This window comes from Colobus angolensis, unplaced genomic scaffold (genome assembly GCF_000951035.1).
Source record: "Colobus angolensis palliatus isolate OR3802 unplaced genomic scaffold, Cang.pa_1.0 Scaffold5, whole genome shotgun sequence".
Lineage (NCBI taxonomy): Eukaryota > Metazoa > Chordata > Mammalia > Primates > Cercopithecidae > Colobus > Colobus angolensis.
The window spans coordinates 19159583-19179489 of record NW_012118487.1 but is presented as its reverse complement, the minus strand read 5'-3'; the positions used below and the strand labels follow the sequence as shown (position 1 = coordinate 19179489).

Genomic DNA, 19907 nt, shown 5'->3' with positions numbered 1-19907 from the left:
AGGAAATAGAATTGGCTCTTAAATGTATAAAAAACTTGCTCAACCTCACTCAAAATCAGAGAAATGCAAGTCAAAACTATCTTGAGACATCACCTTTCACCTATCAGATTGGCAAACACCCAGAAGTTTGATTGCACATTTTGCTGGCAAGGCTGTGGGGAAACAAATACTATTTAACATTGCTAGTGGAAGTGTAAATTGGTTCAGCCCTTTGAAAGGCAACTTGGCTGTATTTATCAAAATTTGAAATGTAAAATCCAGTAATCCCACTTGTGGGAATTAATACTGTAGATATACTTGCACAAGTGTAAAATGTCATGTGTGGACATTTGTAACATTGTTTAATAGCAAAAGATTGGAAACAAGTCAAATGTCTATCAGTGGGATTCTGATTGAATAAATTGTGATGCATTTATCCAAGGGAATGCTATGCCACATTAAACATAAGCATGTTTACTCTGTACTGATATGCATATAAGTCTCATCACGTCTGTCCTCTTTTCAGGACCCTCCAATGGCTGTCTGTTGCTCTGAGGGTAAATCCTAAAATACTTAACACTGGTTTACATGGTCCTACACCATCTGGCTGTCCTGTCTCTCTGACTTCATATGACATTCTACATCTCACTTTCTCTGTTTCAGCCACATTGTCCCCTTTGCTGTTCCTCAAATGTGCTAGGCATGGTGCCTCCTTAAGACCTTTGCACTAGATTCTTCTGCCTGGATCACCATACTCTCCAAATAATCCCAATGCTCACTTACTCCCTTACCATGATCAAGTCTTTGCTCACACATCACTGTCTCAAGAAAGCCGCTCCCGGCCGCTCCATTCTAAATTAAAATTACCCCGACATTCCCAAAGCCCATTCTCTTGCTCAGTGTGTTCAACTGCTCTTATTACGTCCTAACTCAACACAGAATTCTCTTGTTTAGTATGTTTATTTTCTGCCTAATGTGTCCCCTACCCCAGATATAAATACCAAGGGACAGAAACTTTTATCAGCTTGTCCCCTCCTGTGTCACCAACATATACAATAGTCCATGGCATGAAGTAGGTCTTCAACAGGTGTTTGTTTTCAAACAAATGAATTAATGAACATACAATGTGGAAAGGACTATAAAGTGTATATATATTTAAGTGAAGAAGTAAGGCGAAGCCAAGTTATTGGTCTGCGTATAGTAATTTTTTTTTTTTTTTTTTTGAGACGGAGTTTCACTCTTATCGCCCAGGCTAGAGTGCAATGACGTGATCTCGGCTCACTGCAACCTCTGCCTCTAGGGTTCAAGCAATTCTCCTGCCTCAGCCTCCCAAGTAGCTGGGATTACAGGCGCCCGCTGCCACGCCCAACTGATTTTTGTATTTTTAGTAGAGATGGGGTTTCACCATATTGGCCAGGCTCGTCTCGAACTCCTGACCTCAGGTGATCCACCTGCCTCAGCCTCCCAAAGTGCTGGGATTACAGATGTGAGCCCCTGTGCTTGGTCCTGCCTATAGTATTTTTAAGAAATAAAGAAAAAGAGTAAGAATGTATTTAGGCTGAAGGAAACCTGGAAGTCTATGGAGAAAACTATTATCAGTGGTTACCTGGAGGGAGATGCATGGACTGGGCATATGGGGAAGAGTGGTAGAAAGGAGACTGTGGTGCATGTACCTTTATATAAATTATCTAAATGTACTACTTATTCACAACATTAAATTATCAAAAGAAAAAAAAAAAAAGCTGATGTCAGCTCCCACAGATTGTCATTCAGTAGTTCTGAGTAGGGATCGGGGAATCTGCATTTTCAACAAGCTCCCCCACCCTTCCATCCCTTCCTGGGTGGGGTAGATCACCATCAAAAATCACTGTCACCACTACCTCTCCTGACCCCAAAACGCCACAAAACGTGTAACATTGGGGTAGTTCTCATTTGGAGCACAAGCAAATGGGCAGGCACATCGCAGAAACAAAAGGCAGAGTTTTCCGTAACATTTGACACCACTAATAGCTGCCACCCAAAAGGTAGCCTACTTGTGTGGAAGAACAGCAGAAACTTCATCTACCCTTCAGTTTCGTCCCCACAAGCAAGCAGGACCACTAAAAGGAGTGTCCTCTCTAAGACATTTATATATGTTGGGTGTTTTGACGAAATTTCAGACTTCTAAAACATTCACAGGTTTAGCGCAAGTAGTGGGAGGGGCTGCCTCAGATTTCTGAGCTCATGGTGATCATATACTGAAACCCTCCAAATGTTTCCTTCTACTTTCACCGGGGCATTTTAATTAATACAATGTCCCTTCTAACTCACAGAGGAAAGATCTTTCTAACAACCCTTGCTGGAGATGAGAAAGGTGGTAAGGACCTGAAATGTGTCTTAGTAAGACTCACCCAACAGGGCCACCCTGCTTCACTGCGATGCCTTTCAGATGAACAGAAGTATTCGGCTCTTGTTATTCAATGACCCTAATAAAATTTTACAACTGAAGTGTAGAGGAAAAAAAATAAATAAAAAGATCTAATGACATACAAGAAGGGACTGAACCTGCCAACCCCAGAATATTTTCAGTCTGAAAAGTAACCTCGTCCTTATTAAGTTTACATTGATTCCCAAAGAGGGGAAATTTTAATAAGGAAGAAAAAAATTCAGTATTTCGTGACTCACCACTTCCTCAGGATAATAAATATGAACTAAAGATATACACACTGAACGCTTTTAACATTTTATTTTCGCTTAAAAAATAATGTTTGCACTATCTCTATTATCTACCTCTCCAGATGATTCTATTTCCGGAACACACTTTTTGATATGGTTTCTAATTCAAAAATCTGTCACATCTTTGATATTTCATAGGCTCCACTAAAATTAATAGCTTCATGGGTCCTTTTTGAGTTTCTTCCCTAAATATTCAAACAGTTTGTGGTCTCTTTCTCAGACTGGCCAATGACAAGCAGTTCTGGGACTGGAGGATGGAAGTAGTGAAATAATCCTTAAAATTGTGTAAAAATTAAGCACTGTCTGCCAGTGGGTTTAGAGTTGGCAACAGATAGGTCTTTATTAAATGGTTGGTTTTGTTTCTCCTATTGTTTCTCCCTAATATCCGTCTGTGTGGTAACTGAGTCACTATGACATAATGCCTCAGAGAAAGACTGCAGGACAACCAGACGTACACATGTTCATCCCTCAATGAGTCGCAACCTTGGGTCTGTTCCCTAGACATCGGTGGAAAGACTTGATTAATGGCAGACTTGTTCAACATAAAAAAGAACAAAGACCAGATTTATTCTCGGCATTCCTTTTCCTAGGGGCTTTATTTGTAATGGGGTAATTAATTTATGGCTTTGCAGTAAGGCGGCATCAGAGGAGCAATTTAACTCACAAGAGGTAACGGAGATGGAGAGTACAACTGAAAGATACCTTGCGTGGAAGGCTATAGAAGGAACCCCAAGCTGGACGTTGATTTCTTTTATCAGTAATACAAATTCATTACTAGCTGCCTCTTGGATTTCCCCCTTGAGAGCTGCAACGTTTCCTAAAGGAACAGAGGTCTTTAGGGAATGCCTCAAACCACGGCTGAATGGGGCGTGGCTTTAGAAATCGCGGGTGGAACTTGCCTGTTACCTTCTTGCAATCTCCCCGCCCCTGGGCAACGCAAAAGCCGTCCTAAGTGCGATAAGGGCATGGAGTGAGGGGAGTTATTTCTGGACATTAGCAGCATTCCTCCCCAGGACACACCCTCTCCCCCTCCCCAGCAGCCCGGCTCTCTGACACACTCCGCGCACACGCGCCCCTCGGCGAGACGCGGCGCACTCGCGCGCTGCAGACGGGTGGCCTCTCACCGAGCCTGAGTCGTGGCCGCTGCGCCGCCAGGAGGCTTCCCGGGAGCCGGCGGGGCCCAGGACACGTCTCGAGCGCAGCCGGCGAGGGGCCGGCCTTTCGGCAGCGCGGCTGCCCGTTAATTTTCTCCGTTGCATTCTGCAAACTAGATCGCATTCAGAGCCCAGAAGTTGCAAGCTGGGAATAAGCGAGATCTGAAAGACTCCCAAGAGGAGCTTGTTTGGGAGTGGGGGCAGACGGCGTTTTGTGCCCAGCTGGTAAGTGGCAGCATTAAATCTATGTAAACATGCAGGAAATAAAGCTTTGCAGCGTTTCCAGGCAGTGGCATGCAAGTACTCATGCGAAGCGTACTGTTTGGGGTGTTTAGTTGTAGTGGACTCAGAATACCGTGTTCCACGACGGTTTTCCTAATCCCTTCTTCGGACTCCTCTTTGGGTGGGGGCTGGCGGGGGCGGGTCCTGCTCCGCGGGACTTTTCTGTTGTTAGAGTTGGGGTGGGGGAGGGGAGAAAGGCGTGAGGTTGAACGATCTTTCCTACCCCCCTCGCCTTTTTTTTTTCATTAAAAAAATTGATACTTTCAGAGAAGTTTCTCTTTCATGTGTTTAACTTCCCTGCAGAGGTTTGAGCCCAATGTGTTTGTATTTTTTTCTAATTACTTTGTAATCGGCTCCATCGTCGGTTGAAATAGAAGGAAACTTTCACAAAGCAATCAATTTCTGACAGCCTAAGAGCTGCTCGGTTGCTGAATGAGGTCTAGCTGGAAACGCTTTGTTTCTTTCTCACAAGGTTTTGGTGATTTTTCCCATGAGAAATCTGGGCGTTTTCACACCTGTTGCTCTTCAGTTGCCTCAAAACTGTTTGCTTGTTTGTTTTCTTGGGTTTCACTTGATTGCAGTTCTTTGTCTAACAAAATCCAATGCTACTTTCCCGGTTCTCCTTCTCTCCCTTTGGACGGGGTCCCTGTTGTTAGCATTCAGTTGGCTGTGGTTCTTAGGGAACAAGTGGCAGGCAGAATACAATAGGGAAGAATGCATTCCTGATGACTCCTCTACCATGGAAAGACTGAAAAACTGACATTCTCCATTAGTTTTTATGGAAAGCATTGCTGACACTTTTATAAATATTCAATTTTGGTGAGTTCCTGAAATTATTTAATCCAGAAGTAACAGCATGACTTTTACAGAGAGAGTTCCCCTAACCTATTTGCATTACAAGCATAGAGACCCTGGCACCTGAACACCCCCAGGATGCTGAAGTCACCTTTCACTTCACTGGCAGGTAGGCTACTGACAAGAAAAGGGGTGATGGAATGTGAGGAGAGTGGCAGCGGGGGAAGCCCCCTGAGAAGGGGGCTGTCCTCCAAGGACCAGCATATTTTCAGCTTTCTGATGATTAAGAAAATCATCAGGATATTGGAATGTAATTTAACATCCTAGTAGGTTAAGTTGAATTCCTGTCCAAATGATGAAGAAGACTTTCTATCAGCCCTTCTCACACTTCCAAGTGGAGCTCAATGGAATGCTTGTTTATTTCTGTTGCCGATAAATCCATGGGAAATCTCTGCTGAACCCAGCAATTTTAAAAAAGCAAGTTCCAGCTTATAATTGCCCATATAATGGCAAACAGGTTATTTTCAGTAACCCAAGACTCTTACATTTCCCCCCACGGTTGTTACAGAGGTTACATGAAGATGTTATGAGCATGCATTTGAGCTTACCCACCCCCAACTGAAATGGAAAGTTATCCTTGGGTGTCTGATGGAAAAGATTGTTGCCAGATACCTTAGGAAGCTATAAAATAACATGTTTCTGAAAAGATCATAGCTAGTAGACATGAGTGTCTATAACTATTATATAATTTTTCATTGTTCCTTTAGGAAAGAGACCTGCTTTGATCACTATAGTGTTTGCATTTGCTGTTTATTTGTTGTATGGTTTTGCTGAGTCTTTTTTCTTTTCTTTTTGCTATTGAAAGTCTCCCTTCATTTAAATGAAATCACAGACTAGAAATAGCAATGATTACTCTCTAGGGCTAAAATTAGAAACTACAGGAGACTTTTTAGGCATATCCCTCTTGTCTCATGGAAGGTTCTGCAGAGTTTTCTTTAAAACTCCCACTTAAGCAATTATTGTAAGATGATGTTTACTCTCTAAAATAACATTTTTATTTGGACAATTTTTTCCATCAAGCTTTAATCGTACTTTGCCAATGTATGTTGAACTTTGTTTCTCTGAGATGCCTAAAGGCACATCCAATACATTTACCATCCCTTCAAAGTCTGTATACTTAGCTCTTTGAGCAGTTTCTTTAAAAAAATAATAATAAATAAACAAAAGCTCCAATGGCACTTGCAGAAGACAAGACTGGGTCCTCTGATGTGATGGCAGATGGCAGTCGCATGAGCTTTGTTTACACCCAGAACAAGCTCGGTGTCTCTTAAATTAATCATGGATTGAATAATTCATTTCTCACACGTTGGGCTGCACCTAATCTTCAGCTATACGTTTAAAGATAGGTTATGATTGAGGTCTGGTTCACTTGGACGTCCTTTCAAAGCCTATCAAATGATTTCACAGTTGGGTCATTTCTCATCGTAACACATATTATAAAATGTAATGACATAAACTTCGAGCTCTCCTGGCTTTTCCATTTCCAGGACGGACTTCAGTGACCTTCCCATTTGTTGGTCGGCCCCAAAGATGGTGGGGCTAATGGATACAGTGGTTTTTCTGTAAATGTAATTAAACGTGCCTCTGCCAGCTGCCTGTGGTATTTGGGAATGTTTTCGTAAGAAAAGCTGTTCTTCGACTTTATCTGCCCACTGTGGTTTGTGGCATGTTGTGCTATTCTGCAGCCTTGCAGTTTTTTTTCCTGAATGATTGGGCTATGATGTCATGTGCTATCTCAGCGCGGAACCTTTTCAAGGCTTTGCTGGGGTCTGTGTGCCTGAGCGAGGGGAGTGAAGGCTCCCTCAGAGCACACTTGGTAGCGACTCCCCGTCTACTCTAGCACATTCCATCGCCTGGAGACCAAAGCCACCAAATGATTTGCGGTCAGAGTGATTTGGGGCTGGTTAGAGATGATTTAAAAGGAAGGTTATGGGCATATGAAGTATAGGGTAAAGAAAATATATTTTACTACTTTATTGAGACCACATGGCTCCAACTTGAACTTTTTTTTAAACATGGAAATTGTTGGCTGAACTAGCTCTCAGTGTTTTTTCCCTTTTTTTCTTTTTTATTACTCTGAGCGAAGAGCTGTACTCCCTATTTATTATATGCTTGACCTCCCCATTATTTCTGAAAGTTTGAAAAACTTTTTATGTTTAAAGAAAACAGGAAAACGTAGGATTTGTCTGTTGTTCTCTTCAAGGACCAATACCATTGCCAGAGAAGAGACCCAATTCTCTCCAATAACGGAAAGAAGGTTTCTTTCTCATGTCAAGCTTGGGAAGCCATCAGTTATGAAAGAGACAAGGGCCAGTCTTCCCAGGGTACCCCAGGGCCACAGCATATCAGCACTGGCAGTGCATCCATGTCGCTTGTTGACTGGGAGAGATGGTTTTGCTCAACCTCCTAAGGTTTCAGTATACCCTGTGATGAATAATGGGGCCAAATAAAGCATGGTCGATCTTTTCCAATGCCAGAATGGTGACGATAGGGCTCAGAGACCAGGGGCTCCTTCTCATTAGTGGTCCATGGGAACACATAACACTTGGGTGCAACACTTCATTTGTGAGACTAAGCAGCCATCTCCTGCCTCTCCTATGTGGGCTACCACAAATTGGCACAGTAAACCTCCTATTACCACTGAACAGGTTCCCAAATCTCTGTCCAGCATGAACTTAAAGTATCTATTATCACTTCACTCTGTGGCTCTGGTTCATCCTATTTCAATCCTCAAGGCATATGCCGTAGTCCAACAGTCCATTACAAGCTATCAAATAGCCAGCTCCAACTTGCAATTTGGTGTTATGACACTAGCTAGAGAAGTGCCATGGAAAGCGTGCTTGTGAGCATGCTCAGTCCCTTGGCAGCCATCAACCCAGGGTCTGAGGGCCATGACTGTGATGTAATGGAAGGCTGCATGAGATCTTCCCACCAACCCTTCATAGTTGCTGGTCTGTGATCCATCTGAGCCAGCCTGGATTCCTACAGTTTGAGTCTGTGTATGTGTCCAGAGATTTAAAGGAAAACATGTGGAGACCAAATTAGTGTGTACCTGATGAGAAAATCTTATAGAATTGGAAAAATGTCAAGAAGGCAACATTGTATGATGGAAATCAAACTACACTGGAATTGAGGATCCTGGTTTTGCCACTATGTGACCTTGAACCAGCTATTTAATAATGCAGCATTGATAAAACACTATTATGTTGGATCATTTCCTTCCTAAATATGACATGTGATCATCAGAACCACATTTGGAAGCAGGTGGGGCAGGTGGCGTTATTTCCATTCAAAGTATGGAAACTGGAGCTCTAGAGGTTACTGACTTGCTCAAGGTCACAAAGCATGTGAGTGATAAAGTTTGACCTCAAACTCAGAACTTCTGCCAGACACGGTGGCTCATAGGCATCTGCCTGTAATCGCAATATTTTGAGAGGCCAAGGCAGAAAGACCACTTGAGGCCAGGAGTTTGACACCTGCCTGGGCAACATAGTGAGACCCCATCCCTTCAAAAAATAAAATTAGCCCAGTGTGATGGTGTGTACCTGTAGTCCTAGCTGCCTGGGAGGCAGAGACGAGAAGATCGCTTGAGCCCAGAAATTCGAGGCTGCAGTGAACTACTATTGTGTCACTGTGCTCCAGCCTGAGTGACAGAATGAGATTGTCCCAGAAGACAAACCAAAAACCCAGAACTTCTAACTTCAAGTCTCATGATCTGTCCACTGTAGCAAGCAGCCCCCACAATTCTCAACCTCTATAGAATTCACTCTCCTCATTTGCAAAAATGAGACATTTGGCCCAGAAAATTACAGGCCATTCCAGCTGAAAATTCTGTGTCTGATGAATCACCGGCTGGAAGGGACTTTAAGAAATCACTTAGTCATATTCCTTGCTTCTAGAAGGACTCTATCTAAACTATTTTGAAAAGAAAATATCAGCCCTTTTCTTACAGTCCTAGTGCAGAAAAGAGCCCCAGAGAGTGTCCAAGGGCATTTGGGAATGAGAAGGAAACGAGGAGCTACAGGGCCAGTGCTCAGCAGGGTGATCCATCTCTTGGACTCGGAAGCAGTGAGTCTTGCCTCTCTGGATGTGAATGTTCAGCCCTGAGATCAATATCTGAAGTAGGAGAGGAGAGTCACAAGCATGCTTTGTTGGTTAGAAAGAATTCTGTAAGAGAGATCAGAAAACTGGTAACTCTGTGAAGGGGAAAAAAAGAGCTAAGTGACTCAGTAATGATCTTAAAGTTTATTAAGGACTCCTAGAGAGTGTGATGACTATAAATCAGTGGTAATGTTTCTGTTTAAAGATAGAAATGGCAGAATCCTGTTCATTCAGCAGGTGTAACAAGCAGAAAGCTGTGCTGATCTAGACTTACTTTGCTTGTATTGGGGTTGGTGGCAGAATGGGAATGAAAGGGGCTTTGCCCTGAAGACGGTGCCTGGGAGCCCCACTCCAGTCTTCCCTTCTCTCTCAGCACAGGTCTCAGCAGGCTGGTGTACCAGTTAGTGTCTAGTAACCTTTCTAGAACAAGGGACTACCAATAGACAACTACCAGCAAGCACATCAAGTTGCAAGTTCAGTCTCACATTGCTCAGCTAACCTGGTTATAATTTTAAAAACTAATCTGTCTCCATGTTCTTCCTATGTCACTCCCATGAAATAGATGTTACTTTTCATTAAAAAAAAAGAAAAGCAGTGACTGAGATCAGAAGACAAGTAATTATCAGTAATTATCACAACTCTACAACTTACTGAGCTTGGGCAAGGCATTTCCTACTCTGGGTCTTGATTTCTCATCTGTGAAATGGGCTAACAATAGCCATTTCAAAGTTAAATATTTCTGAGGATTAGCCAGGCGCAGTGGCTCATGCCTGTAATCCTAGCACTTTGGGAGGCTAAGGCAGGTGGATCACTTGTGGTCAGGAGTTTGAGACTAGCCTGGCTAACATGGTGAAACCCCATCTGTACTAAAAATACAAAAATTAGTCGGGCATGGTGGTGAGTACCTGTAATCTCAGCTACCCGGTTGGCTGAGACAGGAGAATCACTTGAACCTGGGAGGTAGAGGTGGCAGTAAGCCAAGATTACGCCTCTGCACTCCAGCCTAAGTAACAGAGTGAGAATCCATCTTAAAAAAAAAAAAAAAAAAAATTCTGAAGATCAAATGGGGGAACCCAGATGAGCATGCTATGTAACAGTTTGCATCATTATTAATAGGAGTCCAATTTCAGGCTTTTCTATAAACCACAAGGTCGCAGATGTTTCTTTGTATTCTGCCTTAATTCCATTCCCAAGCCAAAATCAGAATCACAGCAGTTTATCCTCACTTACTATGTGTCAGGCACATAATCACCTTTAATCCTCACAAAAATATTATGAAGTAGATATATTACCCCTATTTTATTATCTGGAAACTATGTTCTAACAAAGATAAGCATCTTACCCAAGATCACATGGCTACTAAGTAACAGAGGCAAAACGGAAACCAAGTCTGTCTCACCACAAAGCTGTGCTTTGAGACCTTCAGGACTCTGAAGAACTGGGGCCCTGTCCTACCTGAGTACAGCCCCAGTCCCCTTGGTTTCAGTTTTCAGTTGATCTGGCAGGCCTCCAAGGGGGTCTCCTCAGCTGTTCTGAGTCTAGATCAGGTCGTTTGCTTAGTTCCTTAGCTAAAGCTTCATCTTAATCCATAGTTTAGTTCATTCTGGCGGCTATAATGAAGTACCATAAACTGGATACGCTATAAACATCAGAAGTTTATTGCTCACAGTTCTGAAGGCTGAAAAGTCCAAAGTGAAGGTGCCGGTAGATTCAGTGTTTGGTGAGGGCCCACTTTCTGGTTCATAGATGCGCCTTCTTGCTGTGATCTCACATATTGGAAGAACTAACGAGCTCCCCGGGGCCTATTTTATAGGCGCACTAATCCCATTCATGAGGCTCTACCCTCATAACCTAATCACCTCCCAGAAGGCCCCACTTCCTAAATACCATATGAATTGGGGGTGGGGGGGCGGTGGGGCATAAACATCCAGACCATAGCAATCAGCTTACCCCGATTCAACTCCACCGCCTCCTCTCCTTTTCCTGTCCTTATTCCTGGGTGGCTTGCTGACCCCTCTCACGTTCCTCTCTCACTCCACACATTCCTCTTTGGAAGATCCTACCTTCTCTTCCTCACTTTTCTCTCAGAAGCAGATACTTCCCCATAAGGATCTTGTAGCTCTCCCCAGTTTTCCCAGCCCATGACATCAGCCCATCAAGCCTAGATCAAATGCCAGTTTCCCCAGCATGTTTACTGTTTTTCCTTTCACTGGAAATACATTTTAGCATGTAAAATACAGCCTCTATATTACTTCTGAATATCACAGAATGTGAATTTTCAAGACTGTGAAAACCACGGAAGTCATTGGTCAGTTGCCTTTATTTTTTAGATGAGGAAACTGAGGCCCAGATAATTTACTGCTCACAATTATAGCTGTAGGCCAGAGCTGGAGCTGATTCCAAATGCAGTCAGTATTGTTGCCAAATTAGTTTAAACTGGGCATGTTATTGTGTCCGCATCCTCCAGTCTGGTGTGGCCCCTTGGTAAAAGTTTGGAAAGGAGTTTCGCCCTTGCCACAACAGCCTGATTGGACTCTGACTGTGAATCATAAGAAATGTCTTCTTTTACTTAACATACTTCTTTTCCGCTGAACTTAAACCTGTTCACTCCTCAATAGGCTACAAAGAACTATTGGCCACTCATTTTTTTTTTTTTTTTTTTTTTTTTTAGATGGAGTCTGGCTCTATTGCCCAGGCTGGAGTGCAGTGGCGCGATCTTGGCTCACTGCAAGCTCCACCTCCCAGGTTCACACCATTCTCCTGCCTCAGCCTCCCAAGGAGCTGAGACTGCAGGCACCCACCACCACGCCCAGCTAATTTTTTGTATGTTTTAGTAGAGACGGGTTTCACCGTGTTAGCCAAGATGGTCTCAATCTCCTGACCTCGTGATCCACCCGCCTTGGCCTCCCAAAGTGCTGGGATTACAGGCGTGAGCCATTCCACCCAGCCTGCCACTCAACTTTAATTCATGGCCAAGAAGAGTTAAGTCTCCCCTTAGCTTGCCTGTCTTTTAGGTTAAATAATAGCAGATCTTTTTGCTTTTTCTCACAGTTCTTGTTCTCCAACAATTTCATCATCTTTATTTCTATCTGTTGAACTATATCCAAGTGCTCCATGCCTCTCAAACTGTGAAGTCCAGAAGTGGACAAAGAAGTCTCATGAAGGTATGAGAGAGTGATGATGACCTCACAGTTCCTTCAAACTGTGCTTCAGTTGGTGTGGCCAACTTTCACGCTCATGTTTCAAGAGATAGCCAAGCCTCATTGGCTCATGTTCAGCGTATTATCCTCATTTGGCTGGACACTGCTTAGCCTGTGTTTGTGATAATGATCGTTTCCTCCATGCAGCATCCAGAACTTTTCCGATTGAGCTTTTTTCCCTTTGTTCCTGACTACTACTCCAATTCATCAATTCATTTGGGACTCTAATCCTATTCTTCCACCTCTTAATTCTTAACCCCAGCTACTGTCTCAAGTAGCTTAGCACATTAAAAGTCCCTGGAATTCACCCCTGAGACTTCTGGCCCCTCAAAACACTTCTCCTTCATGGCTCCAGGATTGGATAAAGCCAGTAGTCCATCTCCCAGTACAGACAAGGCACTCACACAGGGTTATAAGTTCTGGATAAAATTAGAGATCACCAGAGAGCCTTCCAAGAGGCATGAAGCTAAGGATCATTACATGGGTAGATTCAGAGATAACTGACCACACTCAGACCTAACTTGGGTATGATGGTGGGAGTCTCCAAGATTTTCCTTTGGCTCAGAAATGTGAAAATTATGAACATTTGCGTTTATAAACCACTTATCTCCATTAGCGTAAGCTACACTTATAATGATATTACATTACCCCAGTTTACAGATGAAGAAATTAAGGGTCAGTGAGGTTAAGGTCACACAGCCAAGATTAGAACTCATGTTTCCTGTCTTTAAATTCCTTGAACTTTCCTGTTCAGCAGGTTTTCAAAATATTAGAATTCCTAAAAATTCCATGTGTGACTTGGGTAGGGTGCCTTTGAAAAATAGAGATTCCAGGCTGGGAGCAGTGGCTCATGCCTGTAATCCCAGCACTTTGGGAGGCCGAGGTGGGCGGATCATGAGGTCACGAGATCGAGACCATCCTAGCTAACACAGTGAAACCCCATCTCTACTAAAAATACAAAATATTAGCCGGGCGTGGCGGCATGTGCCTGTAGTCCCAGCTACTCAGGAGGCTGAGGCAGGAGAATGGCATGAACCCAGGAGGCAGAGCTTGTAGTGAACCGAGATTGCGCCACTGTACTCCAGCCTGGGTGACAGAGCGAGACTCCATCTCAAAAAAAAAAAATAGAGATTCTAGGGCCCTGGCTCTAAGACATACTGATCGCTTAAGTCTGAGTGGAGCCCTGGGGTCTGCGTTTTAATAAGCACAGCAGAGGGTTTTGAGTAAATCTCTGCAGGCCATACTTGAAGAAACCCTCTCCTAAACTATGCTGTCTAGGCCAGGCCCTTTAAATACTTTAAATACTACAGATCTACCTTTGTCCTGAGATAAAGCTGGCACATGAAAACCAGCCACAGAAATCTCCTGATCCAGACAGTAGCTCAGAGGGCTCCCTGATGACCCTAGACCCAGGACTGTGGTGCTCATAGCCTGCCACCAACCCTGGTTCAGTCCTGTTTTTGTCCTCTTCAGTTTTGCTGACTGGTTGAACTCCCCTCTTTTGAGTACTCTGCTTTGACTTCCCACTCGGGTCTTAGATACGCTCTCACCCCTGATTGTGTCAGTGTCGGCTGCTCCAGATCAGAAAGCCTGTCTCCCTAAGGCCTTTCCAGATGCAGCTGTAAAATGGATCTGAAACCTGACTCATGAGAGAGAATCTGAAGACTTTATCTGGGGAACTTTCTAATCCCGTGCACCCCAGCTGGGCAACATTTACAAACTGCTCTGAGGAAAAGCTTCACAGCCAGTTTCCCCAGAGAGGCATCGTGGTTCTTGCAGTCCTACTAAACTAAGTTTACAATCTATTGTTCCTGAAAAACCAGATACTCCAGGAGGGGCAGATAGATGACTAGGGAATGAGCAGGCACAATGAGTGTTGATTGGGCATGCACAGTACACAGGCGCTGCACTGATTCCTTTTCATGAGTTGTGTCTTCTTCTCCTTTCACCCATAAGGAGCACAGCCAGGATGGTTTCACCTGGTGCCTGCCGTCTACTCTCAGGGCACTTAGGGATTGTGTGTGCCTTAGATTACAAACACAGCCCTGCTACCTGCACATCCCTCGGTCTTTCAGGATCACAAAATCTGCAAGTGATCCCTGGCTGGATTCTCTTATGTGTGTTTTATCAAGGAACAAGTGGAGCCCTGATGAAAAAAGTTTTTAGACTCAAAGCAGACTGACAGAATGGTTGAAAATTGACATGGGACACAGCCGAACTCCCAGTCTTGGTAGACACGTTCCACTCACTGTCTCTTCTCTTTTCCCTTTTCCAAGTGCAGGAATCTTCTTTTTTATTTTTATTTATTTATTTATTTGTTTTTGAGACAGAGTTTCACTGTTTCGCCCAGGCTGGAGTGAAGTGGCGCGATCTCGGCTCACTGCAACCTCTGCCTCCTGAGTTCAAGCGATTCTTCTGCCTCAGCCTCCCGAGTAGCTGGGATTATAGGTGCCTGCCACCACGCCCAGCTAATTTTTGTATTTTTAATAGAGATAAGTTTTCGCCATGTTGGCCAGGCTGGTCTTGAACTCCTGACCTCAGGTGATCCACCCACCTCGGTCTCCCAAAGTGCTGGGATTACAGATGTGAGCCACCACGCCTGGCAGGCATCTTCTACTCAATAGGCTTGTCTCTTCCTGCACTTTTTCAGAAGCAAATCCAACTTGTGATAGCAGGGCAGCACACAATAACATACGCTGGCAGCAAATCCCAACACAGTGCAAAGAAACCGTGCTTTTCCTGTACCTTGGTCTCTGCTCTCTTGTGACAATCTGAAGAGAAATTCCCAAACATAAGTCTCCTGAGTGATTGTCAGGTATATACCTTGCCTTATTGTTAGCAGATGTGAAAGCTCTTTGAGAAGACAGCAAAGTATTTGGAGCTGGAGGGAAAGGGGTGTTTGGAGCCTTGTTAGAGACCAGCTGTAGAGCCTTAGAATGTTCTCTATGTAGGAAGGCTTACATTGTGCTGAAAGAAACAGTTGCCTGTTGGGTTATAACTTGGCGAGTTATGTAATGGTACAAATGTTGGACGACTTGTTAAAGGATCTGAGAGCATTATGGCAAAATTCTACACCCTATCCTTAATTAGATCAAGTTAAACTAAAAGGGAAAAGCAGTCTGGTTTGCTAACCACAGTGGAAGTATTGCTTTCGGGTGGAATTCATATCCGGATTGCGTTGTCTGAGTTGAGGATAATACACAGGAAGCAATTTGGAGTTTTTCTTTCTTTTGGTTTTGATATTTCAGTTACAAGGAACTTGAAGTCTAGGAACTGACTTTGCAATGTTAACAGTTATCACAGCCAGCTAGCCAAAATGTCCCTGTTTAAGATCTTGCTGTTTATCATAACACGAAGTATGCTCTGTGCCGTGTATGACTTCCAATACACATGTGTTAGTAATTACTACCAATATAAGCATCTACCCAGCCATTAATCAAGGCACCCAACACCTCCTGCCAATGTACTTTGAAACTTTATCTGCTGAAAAAGCAAAATTTCCCTCTGCTAATGAACACTTTTAGGAAAGCAGGCTGGTTAAGAGTGTCTGAAGCATTCGAGTGACAGCTCCAGTGAACTCCCATTTGTGATCGCAGGTGACCTAGCAAAAACTGCAAAATATAAACACAGTTCTACATTTTAGTTTCTCCTGAAGATCATCTGTTTAATAATGGCAGTTGGCCTTTACTGAGCCCTGATCAAAAGTCTCTTAACATTTTTTTTCTCCTTTAATAATCCCAGGACATAAGGTCTGTTAATATCCCTACTTCCTGGTTAGGAAACTGAAGCTCAGAGAGGCTAAGTAGTTAGTGAAAATTCATTCATGGAGGAAATGACAGAGCCAGGGTACTAATACTGGTGTGCCTGACTCCAGAACCCGTGCTTCTTGGAGTCCGTTCTTCTTTCAAAACCACTTGGTGCCTCCAAAGAGAAAAATGGTTTGGTAATTAGTCCCATTTGCTTCCAGTGATGAAGAGAAACTCTTTGGATGTTGATATCTTCTTCTTTTTTTTTTTTTTTTTTTATGGAGTCTCACTCTTGTCATCCAGGCTGGAGGGCAGTGGTACGATCTTGGCTCTCTGCATCCTCCGCCTCCCGGGTTCAAGTGATTCTCCTGCCTCAGCCTCCCAAGTAGCTGGGATTACAGGCGCCTGCCACCACACCTGGCTAATTTTTGTATTTTTAGTAGAGACAGGTTTTCAACATGTTGGCCAGGCTGGTCTCAGACTCCTGACCTCAACTAATCCTCCCGCCTCGGCCTCCCAAAGTGCTGGGATTACAGGCGTGAGCCACTGTGCCTGGCCGGATGTTGATATCTTTCAAACATTTGTTGAGGACTGACCTTGTCCCAAGGGGTTAGACAGACCGTATCACTGAATCCACCCAATAAACAAGTAAGGTAACTTGTAGCATCTCTGTTTTACTGTCAAGTAACCACCTGTTCTGTCCCATCATCCAGCGTTGCCCCTGTGGCCCGAAGGGTTGACTGACTTTCTGTTTAAGTGGAGTATGTAAATAGGACCGAAAAGCCATGTGGTAGTTGTAGGAGAGAGGGCACAGCAATGGAAGCCCAAAAATGTGGTTCTCCTCCCAGACACCATCATTCATGATAATTCTCTTTATCTCCTCTGTACCTGTGTTCCTTTTTCGTGCCTATAGTATTTCCTGTAACTAAAGTGGAAGTTTTATCTGAAGTTTCATATGCATCAGAAATAAGGAGATGTCGGCCGGGTGCAGTGGCTCACGCCTATAATCCCAGCACTTTGGGAGGCCAAGGCAGGCAGATCACTGGAGGTCAGAAGTTTGAGACCAGCCTGGCGGATATGGTGAAACTCTGTCTCTACTAAAAACACAAAAATTAGTCAAGCATGGTGGTAGGTGCCTGTCATCCCAGCTACTCGGGAAGCTGAGGCATGAGAATTGCTTGAACCCAGGAGGTGGAGGTTGCTGTGAGCTGAGATTGTGCTAGTGCACTCCAGCCTGGGTGACAGTGTGAGACTCAGTCTCAAAAAAAAAAAAAAAAGGCAAAAGATACTTTTTCTAATTCTGGATCTTCCACTAAATATCAGTATTCAAATTATGTAAACTTTCTGACCCTCAGTATCCCAATCTATAAAATGAAGGCAGTAGTACCCAGCTCTAAATGTTATTGTAAAGATTGGATAACACCTATGGTGTGTGCAGCACAGTACCTGTTATGCATCAGTAGTAGTGCCCTTTACATGTCGCTTCTGTCCCTCTTCTCAACTCCCCACCACCTGGCCATCCATATTAGTAAGTAGTGCTTACAATACAGATAAGATGGGGTGTTTGTGAACAGCCTTGTGCCATCCACAGTGTCACTTATCGGGCTGCAATAATATGTAGTGGTTAAACTCTTTGAATCCCTTTAAGTAGACTGATGAAGTTGAAATCCCTGTTCCACCATTTCCTGTGTGACTGTGGCACAGTTATTGAATCTCCCTGGGCCTCAGTTTCTTCTTGCTTTAAAATGGGTCTAACAGTAGTACTTCTCTCGTGGGGTTTCTGAGAGGGCCGAGTTCTTTATATACTACATTCACTTAGAAAATACCTGGCCCAGAGTGAACACTCATTCGATGTTAGCTGCCATTATTATTATTTATTTATTTATCTCTGTGACCTCTTGTAAGCTTATTAAAGGAGCTGTGCAGAGTGAGACCATGAAACAGATTTTCTAGTGCAAACCGGGCCACTCACAGGGGGCTCGTGGAGTCTGAGTGCTGACCTTGGCCCCATTAGCACTGTTCTCTAACCAGCTCAGGCACGGGGCTGTAATGAGGATTATTGAAGTAACATATGGAAAACTCTTAGAGTTAGCTCTTGGGAGAGGAAAAAGGCACTAAATAAATACAAGGAATTATTAAAAACCAGGAGACGACCTCACAGGGATGCTGAGCCTTGTATGTTATTTGCTATTCTAAGAAGAAACTGGGGCAAGAATCCAACTTCATCACCAGGTGACAAAGTGGTCTCCTGGCTGCTGTTCAAGGGACGGCAGCATGCAGCGTCACCTCAGCAGATCCCAGGCCATCACAGTCTCTTCCTGGCTGCAGGAAGCTCAGCTTTCCCACGAAAAAGAAGGGCTGGGTCCCATGCCAGATGCTATGCCTACTCCCTCCCATATCTTGTGCCCAAATACCCCCTCCTTTGAGGAGAGCTGGGAGGTGGTATTCTAAGTGAGAACCTACCAAGTAGAATATTGATGGTAAATTCCCTCTGGTACTAGTGCAGATGACTTAGGGGCCACCAGCAATCTGCTTCCACAGCAGGACTCCAGTCCCAGACTGGGCCAAGCCAGGGCTTCGTTGCCAAGCCTTAACAAGTATGTGGAGAGCACACAGCTCTGTAATTCTGGAGATAGCAGTCCATCAGTCACTACTTACAACTTTACCACCCACCCCTGTGACATTCCTCTCTCCAGAACCAATCCTAACGCTAAAATGAAATATACTTAAAGTGGTCTCCAGATATCACTTGTGAAATGGTGTACAGGAGGCATCCAAGAATGAATCAAGATCTGGCCCACAGCCATCACACAGCTTGGGGCCTCTGGTTTCCCCCTGATATCAGTGGCATAAGATTAATTTCTATGTCTCCAAGCAATGATTGCAGAAACATCCTATTTCTCTTTGCTACAAAATAAAGAATATCTTAGCCATGATGTCTTACACTATAAAGTCTTAGAAGATAAGGATAGTGTCTAAGTCTCATCACTCAAGAATATAGCACTTCATGACATGTACCTTTATTTATACTTTTCTGGTAACAATATAGTTTTAAAATACTGATGGCCTTTCCAAATAATGGTATAAATATGATATCTCAATCCTCAAAACTACCAACAAATTTAAGGTATCTATAACACATACAACCAATACTTATGCATAAATAGTATAAAAACATGGCCTACCTCGCAATGTGCATAGCAAAAAATAGTTTGGAAAAGAGAAAACATAATTAAAAATTCCACCACTCAAAATTAAAAATAGTTCTCTTTCCTTCTTCAATCAGTTTCAAAGATACTACGTTAACCATCAACTACGAAAGAGACCGAACATTTCAGCAGCCTTTGAAACCTAGAAGAAGTCCTTACAAATGTAAAGATTAGACAGTAGAATATTTCCGCTGGCACTTAAGATTTTTGAAGGGTCTAGTTAGGATCTAGTAAGTTCTTCAGAAAGGTTAGGCTGACTATAAAGACAACACTGCAAAATACAGAAGATTCTCTAGCTCACTTACTACAATGGAATGTGTTTTTTCCTAGAGATCAGGAGTAATTATTAAAATATTCAAAGAAAAAGATGTTTCTAAGTCTACTAGGAAGACAAATCATAACAGTAGATCCCAATCATAAGCCTATGTGTAAAACAATCTCTTAAAAAAGAGGTGGCATGCGGCCGGGCGTGGTAGCTCACGCCTGTAATCCCAGAACTTTGGGAGGCCAAGGCAGGCGGATCACCTGAGGTCAGGAGTTCGAGACCAGCCTGGCCAACATGGTGAAACCCCATCTCTACTAAAAATACAAACATTAGCCGGGTGTGATGACAGGCACCTGTAATCCCAGCTACTTGGGAGGCTGAGGCAGGAGAATCATTTGAAT

The 19907-nt window shown here is 43.5% G+C and overlaps 1 protein-coding gene across 4 annotated transcripts in view; it reads left to right on the top strand.

Moving 5' to 3' along the window:
- PALLD (palladin, cytoskeletal associated protein) overlaps window positions 1–19907 on the top strand; it is a 436126-nt gene that overhangs the window by 129585 nt on the left and 286634 nt on the right. The window contains exon 1 of one of the 4 annotated variants that reach the window (XM_011959642.1): window positions 3335–4073. The exons of the other annotated variants lie outside the window; for them this stretch is intronic. The gene's annotated coding sequence lies outside the window, so the exon portion shown is untranslated. Of the gene's footprint in view, window positions 1–3334; window positions 4074–19907 lie in introns of those variants that run through there. 4 annotated transcript variants of the gene reach the window in all.